The sequence below is a fragment of the Eurosta solidaginis genome, chromosome X (assembly GCF_040869045.1).
Source record: "Eurosta solidaginis isolate ZX-2024a chromosome X, ASM4086904v1, whole genome shotgun sequence".
NCBI classification, from domain to species: domain Eukaryota; kingdom Metazoa; phylum Arthropoda; class Insecta; order Diptera; family Tephritidae; genus Eurosta; species Eurosta solidaginis.
The window spans coordinates 23,217,505-23,234,534 of record NC_090324.1 but is presented as its reverse complement, the minus strand read 5'-3'; the positions used below and the strand labels follow the sequence as shown (position 1 = coordinate 23,234,534).

The 17,030-nt window shown below is 36.4% G+C and overlaps 1 protein-coding gene across 6 annotated transcripts in view; it reads right to left on the bottom strand.

Moving 5' to 3' along the window:
* Nucleotides 1-17,030, bottom strand: part of unc-13 — a 4,182,017-nt gene that overhangs the window by 979,080 nt on the left and 3,185,907 nt on the right. The window lies entirely within an intron of this gene.

Here is a 17,030-nt window from a genome sequence, read left to right as displayed (position 1 = left end):
AAAAGAAAGGTGTTAATGAGCATTTTAAAAGGGAGTAATCCTTAGTTCCATAGGTGGACGCCGTTTCGAGATATCGCCATAAAGGTGGACCAGGGGTGACCCTAGAATTTGTTTGTACAATATGGGCATCAAACGAAAGGTGTTATTGAGTATTTTAAAAGGGAGTGGGCCTTAGTTCTATAGGTGGACGCCGTTTCGAAATATCGCCATAAAGGTGGATCAGGGGTGACTCTAGAATATGTTTGTACGATATGGGTATCAAATTAAAGGTATTAATGAGAGTTTTAAAAGGGAGTGGTGGTAGTTGTATATGTGAAGGCGTTTTCCAGATATCGACCAAAATGTGGACCAGGGTGACCCAGAACATCATCTGTTCGATACCGCTAATTTTTTATATATGTAATACCTGCCAAGATTTTAAGGGTTTTTTATTTCGCCCTGCAGAACTTTTTTCATTTTCTTCTACTTAATATGGTAGGTGTCACAACCATTTTATAAAGTTTTTTCTAAAGTTATATTTCGCGTCAAAAAACCAATCAAATTACCTCACCATGTTTCATCCCTTTTTTCGTATTTGGTATAGAATTATGGCATTTTTTTCATTTTTCGTAATTTTCGATATCGAAAAAGTGGACGTGGTCATTGTCGGATTTCGTTCATTTTTCATACCAAGATAAAGTGAATTCAACTAAGTACGTGAACTAAGTTCATTAAAGATATGTCGATTTTTGCTCAAGTTATCGTGTTAACGGCCATGTGGAAGGACATACGAACGACTGTGTATAAAAACTGGGCGTGGCATCAACCGAACAGAAAACAGTTATCGTCGTAGAATCTATGCACCTACCAAATTTCACAAGGATTGGTAAATTTTTGTTCGACTTATGGCCTTAAAAGTATTCTAGACGAATTAAATGAAAAAGGGCGGAGCCACGCCCATTTTGAAATTTTCTTTTATTTTTGTATTTTGTTGCACCATATCATTACTGGAGTTGAATGTTGATATAATTTACTTATATACTGTAAAGATATTAAATTTTTTGTTAAAATTTTACTTAAAAAAAAAATTTTTTTAAAGTGGGCGTGGTCCTTCTCCGATTTTGCTAATTTTTATTAGGCGTACATACAGTAATAGGAGTAACGTCCCTGCCAAATTTCATCATGATATCTTCAACGACTGACAAATTACAGCTTGCAAAATTTTAAATTACCTTCTTTTAAAAGTGGGCGGTGCCACGCCCATTGTCCACACATTGTTTACTAATTTTCTATTCTGCGTCATAATGAATTATCGCACTTTTTCGGTTTTTCGAAATTTTCGATATCGAAAAAGTGGGCGTGGTTATAGTCCGATATCGTTCATTTTAAATAGCGATCTGAGATGAGTGCTCAGGAACCTACATACCAAATTTCATCAAGATACCTCAAAATTTACTCAAGTTATCGTGTTAACGGACGGATGGACGGACGGACATGGCTCAATCAAATTTTTTTTCGATCCTGATTATTTTGATATATGGAAGTCTATATCTATCTCGATTCCTTTATATATGTACAACCAACCGTTATCCAGCTTCCCTTGCAACAAACAATTATAGCTAGTTATGAAACATCAATGCGGACTGACAGCTGAGATCGCTACTCAAAACCAATCAACCTTGGGCTTCAAGATGTATTCCCCTTCTCAAATTGGAAAGTTCATTGGGTTTGTTGCTCTAGTTTGGCACTCTTCCATACTAGGCAAAATGTGTTTTTTTTTTTGTTGTGCTTGAATATAACTGTTTTAAGTTAGTAAATGTTTTAAAAATAATTTAGCTGCCAATGGCTGTTTTATATTTAAAAACAATCGTTTATGCCAATTGATTATCATAAAAAATATATCCAGTTATATATTTGCATTGAATTTGTTTTTCCGAACACTGTATTTAAGTGAACAGCGTTTTTAAATTAGTTCCGTTCCAAGAAGCTAACGACGCTTTGCGACAGCATCTCGATTGCAGCCACCTTCTTTTTCTCAATTTCAATTAGATCAGTAGTCAATTTATTGTTTTCTGCCATAGCTGTTTTGATAGTTTCGTTCAACTCGCTAATATTTTGATTTTTCTTCATTACAGGTGTGGAGGCTTCGCTGAGAGCTGGAGACGATGATTCGGGAGACGAAGTGGACGAACCGGCTGTGGATGCCGATGTAACCGACTCGGGTCTGGCTATTAATTAGAAAAAAATTTTATTAATTTATATATATATAAGTGAAAATATGTGTTTTATATATACATCGCAATTGTTTCAAAATACAAAATCTGAACTCCTGAACATTTTTAAATTTGTCACTTCTAATAAGTGTGCACTCAACCATCGATATGAAAAAAAGCTTAGTGTTACCCTTACCCTTGGAAAGGTATTTCAAATAAATACATGCCGAAGATGTTGATTACACTGAAACTTATCTTTTTTCAAAAATAAAACTATAAACTAACAAATTTAAATACCTTTCGAACGGTACCAAGATCTTTGAAATTGGTGGAGGCATTCCGAAGTAATAACAGCTTAAAGTACCTATCACCGTCATTTTTCAAAAATTTCATTTCCGCCCTCTATCTCGAAAAAAATTCGGGATATGAAAATAGAGAGAGATAATAGTCTAGTTGAGGGGTCGACTGCTAATACGCTACCAAAAATATCGAGAGAGGTGTCAAACGACGCGTCTTGACATAAGTATTAATAATCCGAAGGCGGAAATTTTAAGTCGTTCAAAAGATATTAACGAAAAACCGAAAAATGACCCACGGGTCCCTCCGAAATCGGGGGTGAGATCCATAGTATTTTTGCGCAGAACACCTTTCTGCATTGGCGGCCTTCGGCCGCGCTTATAAAAAATTACCCTGGGTGGGTCCAACACCGATTTGGAGACCAAAAATATATCCGCGCAAAACACTTATGTTCACAATTTCTTTTGTGGGTACACCAACATTACAACAACCACATGAAAATCGCCAATTTCAACTGCAAATATCTCCGGTAATAGTCTAGTTGAGGGGTCGACTGCTAATACGCTACCAAAAATAACGATAGAGGTGTCAAACGACGCGTCTTGACATCAGTATTAATAATCCGAAGGCGGAAAATAAAAATTTTAAGTCGTTCAAAAAATATTAACGAAAAACCGAAAAATTACCCACGGGTCCCTCCGAAACCGGGGGTGGGATCCACAGTATTTTTGCGCAGAACACCTTTCTGCATTGGCGGCCTTCGGCCGCGGTTATAAAAAATTACCCTGGGTGGGTCCAACACCGATTTGGAGACCAAAACTAAATCCGCGCAAAACACTTATGTTCACAATTTTTTTTGTGGGTACGCAACATCACAACAACCACATGAAAATCGCCAACTTCAACTGCAAATATCTCCGGACAGTTTTTAGGATAAAGTTTTTCTTTTCTGGTTTCGGATTATTAATACTGATGTCAATACGCGTCTTTGGACACCTCTCTCGATATTTTTGGACGCGTATTAGCAGTGTCATGCTACGTTACGAGTCAGCTGCAGTCCTATATTACTACCCCATATTTCTTACCTGTACGATGGAACGAATGTCGCCAACTAATCCTGCCAATGACTGAGCTATTTCTCCATATATATGAGAGTTTTTGCGTGGCCCACGCAACTCGCTGGCCTTCTCCTCCCATAGGTCTATAAATGCCTCGTCTTCCGCAGGCGTCCATAGTATTTTAGTTTTTTTATTAATTATTTGTGCCATATTTGTGGCTTTACAGCTTTTTAACTTTTTTAATTTTTTAACACTTTTGACATTGTCACACACATTGACATTGATATTGACATTGACACATTGACAATCGCAAACAATGTTGTTAATAATAAAAAGTATGCAAACCCAACACAAACACTCTTTCAAAGATGGGTTTTGAGTGGGTTTGGGTTTCGATTTTTGTATGGAATTTGACAAGTGTTTAGATTTGTGTTTGCCCTTAAACACGCTCTTCGAAGGCAAACACGGTGTTTGCATTTGGTGGAAACATGATATAAGGTGTGGAAATGAAAATAGCATCAATACTGCGGGCCATTGTTTTCTCTACGGAATATCATAGAGAGTAAAATTTTGCGTATGTGCTTTTCCTTGTGTGCAAAAATGTGGTCAAGAACAATTTTTTTGCACGTTTTTTGCAACAATTTTAAAAATAGAAATTTATTTTACAGAAATAAAAAATGTGCTCTTAAAGAGTTTTTAATTACAAGAAAATTGGTGTTTGAATTGTCGGTAAAAGTCTAGTTGAGAGGTCGACTGCTAATACGCTAGTAAAAATATCGAGAGAGGTGTCAAAAGACGCGTATTGACCTCGACAATAATAATGTGAAAAATAAACTCAATTCAGTAAAAAAATAACATAACATACATAAATTTTTCAATTCACATTGTCAGTTTTATTTCTTATAAAATAAGATTTACTGGAGCACTTACATAAATGAAATGTTAGATTTCATTGTTTGATTTGCTTACATTAACTTTTTCTAAATATGTACATTTTAAGAGCTTGAATCAGCCAAGGAAAACCTTCTGTGCTTTTTGGTCTGCGAATATGGAAATTACCGATTCAAACATAGTGCTGCGAGCAAGGCTGGACTCCAACGCCAATGTTCCAAGACTCGTCAAGCGATTGTGGCTCATAGTAGAATGTAAAAAATTTTTCACGCGAGACAATAGACTAAAAGAACGCTCCCCTTCAGCCACACTGACTGGAAGTGTGCAAAATATTCCTAATGCTATGCAGATGTTCGGAAATAATGCTTCCATCTTCAAGTAATGAAATTTCTTCAGAAGTTGAAATGGTGGCAGCGAATCACATTCCAAATTTGCTAAGTGGATGGCTTTGAGATGAATGATTTCATCTATTAGATCCGTAGAAATATCGATACCATAAATCGTGCAGAATGCCGCTGCTTTTTCTCTGAGATCTTCTTCCGTCAGATCCTTATACTTCCACAAAATACTAAATTTAATCGCAATGTCATTTACGGCTTCGAAACGGCTTGTCATGTTACCAATCAAGCAGTCCAAAAGAACGCAAAAAATTTGCTGTTTGAATTGAGTTTTGGAATCACACTCAGGTGATTCGCCAGGTAATTCACCGAACTGGCGCTTTCTTATCTTCCTTATTTTCTCTGTGAAGGTATTCACAACTCCTATACTCCCTGCCAGAATCTTACATTCTTTAAGTATGATCGACCATTGATCCCTGAACTTCTTCAACTCATCAATAAGGCTACGTATATTTTCTGTTTCCAAGTCCAGTGTGACATTTCTTGCTTGCAGTACCAGATTTCGATGGTTGTTTACTGTCAACACTTTGAGCCAAATGGAGGCTAAGAGGATACACTCAAATTTCCCCATATATGCTTCAATACCTTCCAAATCCGTTACTGTTTCTGAACTCAGATTTAAAAGCTTGATTTCATCAATAGCTTTCTTGCGGAATGTGAGTTGGGAAAGATTTCACACTATCCACACCAGCAGACCATCGTGTTTGTGACATGCTGTGCAAGGAGCAATTAGTTTTTTCCCATCTCTGAGGGCTTGCGCTAAAGATATTATACATTTTCAGCCTAATACCGAAAAATGTGATGACTTCTGCACAACATTCAGAAGCTTGCAGTCCACATATATTTAAACTGTGACAAGCACAAGGTGCAAATATTGCCAGGGAGTTATCTCTCAGGATATGACTCTGCGCTCCTTTGTAATGACCGCTCATATTACTGCCATTACCATACCCCTGCCCACGGCAGTCATCCAGGGGGATATTGTGCTTTTTTAAAGTGCTGCGAATCAGCTCAGCGATAGCTTCTCCTGTTTTTGCGTTGCAACCGACAAACTCTAAGAAGCGTTCTTGTATTTTCCATTTTCCGGAGCCCCTGTCTAATAAAACATAACGCAATATAAAAACAGTCTGCTCAATATGCTCCGAATCAGGGGTCGCATCCACTATTACTGTGAAATCCTTGACGGACTTTCTCTCGCCTTCTATCTTTCTAATTACTTGACTTACACAGATTTCTATGAACTCATTTTGTATTCCATGAGACAAATAATGTGCTTGGAGACGATCTTTTTCGTTTGAGATTCCCTCACCTTCTCCAAATGTTCATGTAATAGGGGGTCATAATTGCTGATCAGTTCCAAAATACTACAGCGAGCTGCTTCATTTTTAAGGGTTTCCGCTAAGAGAAAATCCACTGAACTTGCATTTCGAATTCTCATTTCATATTGGCGCCACTCTATATAGCAAGTTTTATGATTTTGACTATTTTCATGTTCAGGAATTTTGTCGTGTGACCTCTTTCAACCTTTTTCTTTAGAATAACCTGAAGATTTTGTCAAAACTGATCGGGTATTTTCGGAAATTTTGCAGAAAAGCCGGCATGGAAAACAAAAAAGCGCTTCTTTTGTTGCACTCGAAACGAGCCAATCACGCTTTTCGTTTTCTCCGTTTTTTTAGAGTAGTATGGAGTGTGATTTGAAGGAAATGGCGACCACTTAAGTCGTTCGGAAGTCGAAATAAAATGTGATTTTAAGTTAGTTGAAGCATTTTTGACAGATAGTGCTTATAAAATTGTGTAAAAACGTTTATCTAAATTAAAATCATCCCTCTCCGCGGCCCTGAAAGTATTTAAAAACAGAACACATACATACTTTCGAAAATACTTTGAAATCGAAAGCTTACATTTTGGTATTATTAAGCGCTGTACGCACATCAAAAACATTCAAGAAAAATTTTGCATTTTTCTTGAGCATGAAAATAGCAGTAGGCACAAAATTTTGGCATTTCACGATGCATGGAAATTTATACATGAATACCGCTTTTATAAAAAAAAAGCCAAAATTTATGAAAATTTTTGATACCATTCCGGATCGGACCACTATAGTATATATCCTCCATACAGCCGATTTTTCAGAAAAAGAGGATTTTTTTCATATCTTACTCAATTTAACAGATTGAAGCTTCAAACTTCACCATATAATTTCGTATATTGTACATATTGTTGCCTGAAAAAATTGATGAGATCGGTCGCATATATAGTATATATCCCCCACAACCGATTGTTCAGATAAGAAACTTTTCGTAATTACTGCCCTATTTTAAGAGCTAGAGGCTTCAAATTTCATCGAATGCTTATGTATATAGCATATATTGTTGTCTGAAAAAATCATAAAGATCGGTGGTATATATAGTATATATATGGTGGTATAAATAGTATATATATATATTTTAGCCCCATTTTAACAGCTAGAAGCTTCAAATTTCAACGAATGCTTACGTATATAGCATATATTGTTGTCTGAAAAAATCATAGAGATCGGTTGTATATATAGTATATATCTCACACAACCGATTGTTCAGATAAGAAACTTTTCGCAATTTCTAACCCATGTTACGTGGCTGACTGTTTGGGTGGTGAGGAGCGGCGGCAAACAGGTATGCTTGCGGGCCCAGGCTAGCTCGTCGTCTTGGGCGGGGTATTGCACCACCGACCTCACCCGCAGCCACATGAACAAAAGGAGGGTTCATACCTGCATGTTTATAGAAAGGAGAGAAAAGGCTGAAAAAGATAGAAATAAACGTGAGGGACAAGGTTATAGAGGGGAAAGGGTAAGGGGTAGAAAAAGATGAAGGCCTGTCCTGTCAGGTGGAGTCTACCCTCCCTCTGCAGTGCAACTTGCACCGCATAAGTCTGTCCGTCCGTCAATAAGTCATTTTTCCCTATTACTCACCTTCGCCTAACCTTGCCACGCGCAAGCGCAGCACCAACACCTAACCTAAAACTTTAGCCCTGCATTATTGAAAACCCTATGTTTTCATACATACATTTCTTATAATTTATTAACAATTCAGATATTTCCTAACCTCTACTCAGCTATGTTTAAGACAATCAGTACAGATAACGAAAAAAAATGTATAGATAAACTATGATTCCAAGAAAATTTAAATAGCCTAGGTTCAATTTTTCAGTAATTCTCCCTAATACTAATGCTCCTATCCTTACTATCGATTGGCTAAAATAAAAAAAATTTACAAAGAATCCAAAAACTTAGTCTAATTTAACTTATAACTAGAAGTAATTCAAGTTTAATTTCAATTATAAATGAGATATAGAAGCAGATATGAAATCCTACAAATGCTTAAAAGTACAAATCCCACTTGGGTTCTGACCCACCCTAATATACGGCTGCTACTAGGGGTCAATTCAAAATACTAGATATGAAGATATTCAAATGCTCGTAAGGTCGGCAAGCCAAAGCAAAAAAAAAACATAAAACGCGAAAAAGGTAAAACCCTATTCCCTAACCTATCTCAATAATCAAAACAAATCCGAAATAAATTTTCTACAAAGCAGAAGTAGGTCATAAAAGTAATAGAAAAAGTATGTAGGTGCAAATGTATGTTTGTGACGTTTTCATGCATGCACATATATTATTCTGATTTCTTTTATCACCAATTCCTCTTCTAATTTTGCAAGACTAGGAATTGACTGGCAATATATGTACATACATTCATATGTGCATATCTACTTCTCCAAATGTACAATATTGTCACTCCCCGTGTTAGTCACCCCCTTGGAGGCGCTTGCATGAAGTTGAGCCCGCGAGCTGTAAAGAGAAAAACACTCAAAGCATATATGCTCAATGCACGTACATTTATCCGGCACACTACTTTTTTTCTCAATACTCAGCCAGATCACTCGCTTGTGATCTTGGACATTGAGTTAGTTAGTTTAACAAAGTGTCGGCGACAAGACAAAATGCCAGCTGTTATATATGTACGTCCCTAGTCTGTAGAATGGACTAGTTTCATCGTTTCTTTCCGGGATGGGTGTGCATTGGGGACCCCAGAGACCCCAAGGGAATGGAAAAAAGGAAAAAATCAGTAAGTGCCAAAAAAAAGCTACTACATTAAAGAAAATTAAAGAAACCACATGGGTTCTTATGCGAATGTGTGGGGAGTATGGTGAAAAATATAAAATAAAATAAAAAGCGAAAGTTTGCACAAAAAAGGAAGAAGAAAAAAAGGCAAAAGGCACAGAATGTGCAAGAATTCTTTCCAATGGGAAAGGGATGAGAATTTGTTAAAACAAATAAAAAGGTTAAAAGAAAAAATGTCTTTGGTTGTATCTCCTGTAAGCCTGCCTCGTAATCAAAAAATACCTACTTTATTAAAAATATGAACTCCCCTGGATAACTTCGTGGCGTTTATGCCTACTTATGCCCTTTTTCCCAAATATCTACACCACTAGTATAAGTATGTACAAAAAAGCCAAGTAACAATAATTATTTAATGCAAATGTAAAGGACAAAAATGTATCTCGTTCCTTCAATCTGTAGCTGATCCAGTGGTGATGTTGTAGTTGTTTCAATGTTGCAGGCACCTTTTTCCCGGCGTTATAACGAAATGTTTTAGTTGATGTGGTAATTTTTGCTGGCAGTGAGCATGCGTCACAGTCGTTGTTGTCAAAAAATGGTGTAGTTGGTGGTGGACGCAAATAGTGGTGTTCGTTGTTGTGGAGTGCGCTGGCGAATAAAAAAAATGTTATTGTTGTCGTTGGCGTTACGCTGCTGTCGCAGAAGATGTTGCTGGAACTATTGTAGTGGTTGTTGTTGTGATTTTAGACCAAGTGGATAGAGTATAACGATGGATTAACTGGGTTCCTTTTGATTGTGTTGCCGGTAGATTTTATGAGTGTTGTTGCTGCTGGGACCAAAATCCGTTGTGATTGTTGTTGTTGTTGAGGCCGTTTTGTTGGCAATAAGGAGTGTTACTGGGGCGTATAATATCTTACCTCTTGTAAATTGTAATTTTTTGACAACTGATTTCAGCTCTTTGACGTACCGCGGAAACTTTTCGCCGCGCACAATTTTCTTTAGAAAACGGGCTAACTCGCGCACTACTAGAGGCTATGCACTTTGTTATTTACGGTTGGAAACGCGCACTTCACTGGGAATTTCATGGTCACTTGCACTGTGCACTGTTGAAACAAGACTTTGGCCCGTTGACTCAGTTTTCCCCTTCTTATAGCCACCGCCGTGGTAACGAACGTTACCCAGAAACGGAAAATTCCTACCTATACAAGCTAAACCTTCTTTTCGGCTTTCCAGTATTTTTCATCCATACGTTAATACAATCATGCACTCATACATTCACACGCTTACCCCTCCACAAAACGAACTCCTAACAGATACATTTGGTTAGTGTCTTGACCGCTCACACTGATGCATTCACACGCTCATGGCCTTGTACAAATACACATCCACATACATAATACAGAACAAAACAAACACATAGGTGCATGGCATTCATCAGTGTTGCTATTTTATTTATTATAACAGCATGATGCCAAGCGCAACATCTTATTCCGTTGCAACATTGTGTTCACTATAGGTACAATGTTGTCAATGTTAATATTATGTTAATGGCGACATTGCGGCTAAGGCAAGGACCTGGACACAGAACACATAAACACATAGTCACATATACACGCTGCCACTCATTCCAGCCAGCATTAAGACAGGCTGTCGTTACACCCATTTTAACAGCTATAAGCTTCAAATTTCACCGATTGCTTACGCATATAATATATATCGTTGTGTCAAAAAATCATAGAGATCGGTGATATATAATATATATATGATGGTATATATAGTATATATATATATATTTTTTTTTTTGCGATTTCGGCCTCATTTTAACAGCTATAAGCTTCAAATTTCACCGATTGCTTACGTATATAGCATATATTGTTGTCTGAAAAAATCATTGAGATCGGTGGTATACATAGTACATATCTCATACAACCGATTGTTCAGCTAAGAAACTTTGCGCAATTTCTGCCCCGTTTTAACAGCTAGAAGGTTCAAATTTCACCAAATGCTTACGTATATAGCGCATATTGTTGTCTGAAAAAATCATAGAGATCGGTGGTATATATATTATATACTTCATATAAACTGTCATTTTTGCCCCTTTTTTACGGCTAGAAGCTTCAAAATTCATCAAATTTCATCAAATAGTTACGTTTACGTCATATATTTTTGAAATACGTAATCGTAGTCATAGTTTTTACATGCAGACCACAAAAACGTGAAGCTTTGCATCCTCACACAAAGTACCTAGCTATTTTTATACATTTCATGAAAATGAAATGGTATATTAATTTCGTCACGAAACCCAAAATTGTAAGTCCTTAAAGGAAAATAGATAGACCCACCATTAAGTATAACGAAATAATCAGGATGAAAACCTGAGTTGATTTAGCCATGTCCGTCTGTCCGTCTGTCTGTTTGTATGCAAACTAGCCCCTAAATTTTTGAGATATCTTGATAAAATTTGGTGAGCGGGTGTATTTGGGTGTCCGATTAGACATTTGTCGGAACCGGCCGGATAGGACCACTATAGCATATATCCTCCATACAACCGATTTTTCAGAAAAAGAGGATTTTTGTCATATCTTACTCAATTTAACAGATTGAAGCTTCAAACTTCACCATATAATTTCGTATATTGCACATATTGTTGCCTGAAAAAATTGATAAGATCGGTCGTATATATAGTATATATCCTCCACAACCGATTGTTCAGATAAGAAACTTTTCGTTATTACTGCCCTATTTTAAGAGCTAGAGGCTTCAAATTTCATCGAATGCTTATGTATATAGCATATATTGTTGTCTGAAAAAATCATAAAGATCGGTGGTATATATAGTATATATATGGTGGTATATACATATAGTATATATATATATAAATATTTTCGCAATTTGTCCCCATTTTAACAGCTAGAAGCTTCAAATTTCACCGAATGCTTACGTTTATAGCATATATTGTTGTCTGAAAAAATCATAGAGATCGGTTGTATATATATCATATATATCTAATACAACCGATTGTTCAGATAAGAAACATTTCGCAAATTCTACCCCATTTTAACAGCTATTAGCTTCAAATTTCACCGATTGCTAACGTATATAGTATATATTGTTGTGTCAAAAAATCATAGAGATCGGTGATATATATAATATATATATGATGGTATATCTTATATATAAAATTCTCGTATCACAATGTTCGCTTCCGTACTCCTCCGAAACGGCTTGACAGATTCTCATGAAATTTTATGAGCATATTGAGTAGGTCCGAGAATCAGCTAGCATCTATTTTTCATACCGCTGGGAAGCTAGGGTCTCGAGATATAGCCCAAAACGTGGACCCGGCTACCCCTAGAATGTGTTTATACAATATGGATATCAGATGAAAGCTGTTGATGAGTGCTATAGTCCAGGATAATTTTCATACAACTGGGAGCCTAGGGTCTCGAGATATAGGCCAAAAAGTGGACCCGGATACATTAAAATTTTTTTTTTTTCATTATGGGTATCAAATTGAAGCTGTTGATGTATGCTTTAGTACAGAGTAAGTTTTACACCGATGTGACTAGGGTCTCGAGATATAGGCCAAAACATGGACCCGGATACCCCTAGAATGTGTGTGATATATATGATATATGTTATGGAAATCAAATGAAAGCTGTTGCTGAGAGCTTTAAAGTAATTTTCTTTGTGATATTCGATTTAGCCGCATCAACCTGGCAAAACTGATAAATATGCATGCAAAGCCGAAATAAAGACATGAATTAATAATACCCATATTCCGATTTACAATCGTCCTATTCGCTTTGCCTGAAATTTGGTATATAAATTTGCCTATATTAGTATTTACGATGCTTTTTTCCGGGAAGTTGACCAGAGACGAACTGGGACTGGGATTAGGACTAGGGCTGGGACTGAGAATGAGATTCGGAGTGGGACTGGGACGGAGACTCGGAATGGGACTGGAACAAAATACATACCACACTCTGGGACTGGCAATAAGAGATGAAGAAGATTGAAAAAAACTTGAGAGAAGAGAAAAAAAAGAGAAGGAGAAGCAGACTGAGAAAGAGATAGAATGAGACGAAGATGGAGATAGATGAGGCGAAAAATACGGAGGGAGGAGTGAATACAAAGTTTAGGAAAAAGTGTAGAGCTGAGTTAAACGGAAAAAGCTTATTAAAATGTATGCAGATAGAACAAATTTAGGGCAGAACAACGTCTGCCGGGTCTGCTAGTATAGTATATATATATAGTATATATATATATATATATATTTGCGATTTCGGCCCCATTTTAACAGCTAGAAGCTTCAAATTTCACCAAATACTTACGTGTATAGCATGTATTGATGTCTGAAAAAATCATTGAGATCGGTGGTATACATAGTATATATCTCATACAACCGATTGTTCAGATAAGAAACTTTGCGCAATTTCTGCCCCGCTTTAATAGCTAGAAGCTTAAAATTTCACCAAATGCTTACGTATATAGAATATTGTGGTCTGAAAAAATCATAGAGGTCGGTGGTATATATATTATATACTTCATATAAACTGTCATTTTTGCCCCTTTTTTACGGCTAGAAGCTTCAAAATTCATCAAATTTCATCAAATAGTTACGTTCACGTCATATATTTTTGAAATACGTGATTCTTAGTCATAGTTTTTACATGCAGACCACAAAAAACGTGAAGCTTTGCATCCTCACACAAAGTACCTACCTATTTTTTATTTTATATTTATCTTAAGAATCTTTTACTTACTTACTTACTTACTTAATTGGCGCTTAACGCCCCATTTTTACGGCTAGAAGCTTCAAATTCATGGATGGATTAACTGGGTTCCTTTTGATTGTGTTGCCGGTAGATTTTATGAGTGTTTTACCTCTTGTAAATTGTAATTTTTTGACAACTGATTCCAGCTCTTTGACGTACCGCGGAAACTTTTCGCCGCGCACAATTTTCTTTAGAAAACGGGCTAATTGGCGCACTACTAGAGGCTATGCACTTTGTTATTTACGGTTGGAAACACGCACTTCACTGGTAATTTTTCACTACTCACTTGAACTGGGCACTGCTGAAACAAGACTTTGGCCCGTTGACTCAGTTGTCCCCTTCTTATAGCCACCGACGTGGTAAGGAACGTTACCCAGAAACGGAAAATTCCTACTTATACAAGCTAAACCTTCTTTTCGGCTTTCCCGTATTTTTCATCGATACGTTCATACAAACATGCACCCATACATTCACACGCTTACCGCTCCATAAAACGAACACCTACCAGATACATTTGGTTAGTGTCTTGACCGCTCACACCGATGCATTCACACGCTTATAGCCTTGCACAAATACACATCAACATACATAATACAGAACAAAACAAACACATAGGTGCATGGAATTCATCAGTGTTGCTATTTTATTTATTATAACAGCATGATGTCAAGCGCAACATCTTATTCCGTTGCAACATTGTGTTCACTATAGGTACAATGTTGTCAATGTTAATATTATTATGTTAATATTATGTTAATGGCGATATTGCGGCTAAGGCACGGACCTGGACACAGAACACATAAACACTTAGTCACATATACACGCTGCCACTCATTCCAGCCAGCATGAAGACAGGCTGTCATTACACCCATTTTAAAATTTATAAGCTTCAAATTTCACCGATTGCTTACGTATATAATATATATCGTTGTGTCAAAAAATCATAGAGATCGGTGATATATAATATATATATGATGGTATATATAGTATATATATATATATATTTTTGCGATTTCGGCCCCATTTTAACAGCTAGAAGCTTCAAATTTCACCAAATGCTTACGTGTATAGCATATATTGATGTCTGAAAAAATCATTGAGATCGGTGGTATACATAGTATATATCTCATACAACCGATTGTTCAGATAAGAAACTTTGCGCAATTTCTGCCCCGTTTTAACAGCTAGAAGCTTCAAATTTCACCAAATGCTTACGTATATAGCGTATATTTTTGTCTAAAAAATCATAGAGATCGGTGGTATATATATTATATACTTCATATAAACTGTCATTTTTGCCCCTTTTTTACGGCTAGAAGCTTCAAAATTCATCAAATTTCATCAAATAGTTACGTTTACGTCATATATTTTTGAAATACGTAATTCGTAGTAATAGTTTTTACATGCAGACCACAAAAACGTGAAGCTTTGCATCCTCACACAAAGTACCTAGCTATTTTTATACCTTTCATGAAAATGAAATGGTATATTAATTTCGTCACGAAACCCAAAATTGTAAGTCCTTAAAGGAAAATAGATAGACCCACCATTAAGTATACCGAAATAATCAGGATGAAGACCTGAGTTGATTTAGCCATGTCCGTCTGTCTGTTTGTATGCAAACTAGCCCCTAAATTTTTGAGATATCTTGATAAAATTTGGTGAGCGGGTGTATTTGGGTGTCCGATTAGACATTTGTCGGAACCGGCCGGATAGGACCATTATAGCATATATCCTCTAAACAACCGATTTTTCAGAAAAAGAGGATTTTTGTCATATCTTACTCAATTTAACAGATTGAAGCTTCAAACTTCACCATACAATTTCGTATATTGCACATATTGTTGCCTGAAAAATGATAAGATCGGTCGTATATATAGTATATATCCCCCACAACCGATTTTTCAGATAAGAAACTTTTCGTAATTACTGCCCTATTTTAAGAGCTAGAAGCTTCAAATTTCAACGAATGCTTAAGTATATAGCATATATTGTTGTCTGAAAAAATCATAAAGATCGGTGGTATATATAGTATATATATGGTGGTATATACATATAGTATATATATATATATAAATATTTTCGCAATTTATCCCCATTTTAACAGCTAGAAGCTTCAAATTTCACCGAATGCTTACGTTTATAGCATATATTGTTGTCTGAAAAAATCATAGAGATCGGTTGTATATATATAATATATATCTAATACAACCGATTGTTCAGATAAGAAACTTTTCGCAAATTCTACCCCATTTTAACAGCTATTAGCTTCAAATTTCACCGATTGCTAACGTATATAGTATATATTGTTGTGTCAAAAAATCATAGAGATCGGTGATATATATAATATATATATGATGGTATATCTTATATATAAAATTCTCGTATCACAATGTTCGCTTCCGTACTCCTCCGAAACGGCTTGACAGATTCTCATGAAATTTTATGAGCATATTGAGTAGGTCCGAGAATCAGCTAGCATCTATTTTTCATACCGCTGGGAAGCTAGGGTCTCGAGATATAGCCCAAAACGTGGACCCGGCTACCCCTAAAATGTGTTTATACAATATGGATATCAGATGAACGCTGTTGATGAGTGCTATAGTCCAGGATAATTTTCATACAACTGGGAGCTTAGGGTCTCGAGATATAGGCCAAAAAGAGGACCCGGATACACTAAAACTTTTTTTTTTCATTATGGGTATCAAATTGAAACTGTTGATGTATGCTTTAGTACAGAGTAAGTTTTACACCGATGTGACTAGGGTCTCGAGATATAGGCCAAAACATGGACCCGGATACCCCTAGAATGTGTGTGATATATATAATATATGTTATGGATATCAAATGAAAGCTGTTGCTGAGAGCCTTAATGTAATTTTCTTTGTGATATTCGGTTTAGCCGCATCAAACTGGCAAAACTGATATATATGCATGCAAAGCCGAAATAAAGACATGAATTAATAATACCCACATACCTATTTACAATCGTCCTATTCGCTTTGCCTGAAATTTGGTATATAAATTTGCCTATATTAGTATTTACGATGCTTTTTTCCGGGAAGTAGACCAGAGACGGAATGGGACTGGGATTAGAACTAGGGCTGGGACTGGGAATGAGACTCGGAGTGGGACTGGGACGGAGACTCGGAATGGGACTGGAACAAAATACATACCACACTCTGGGACTGGCAATAAAAGATGAAGAAGAATGAAAAATCTTGAGAGAAGAGAAAAAAAAGAGAAGGAGAAGCAGACTGAGAAAGAGATAGAATGAGACGAAGATGGAGATAGATGAAGCGAAAAATACGGAGGGAGGA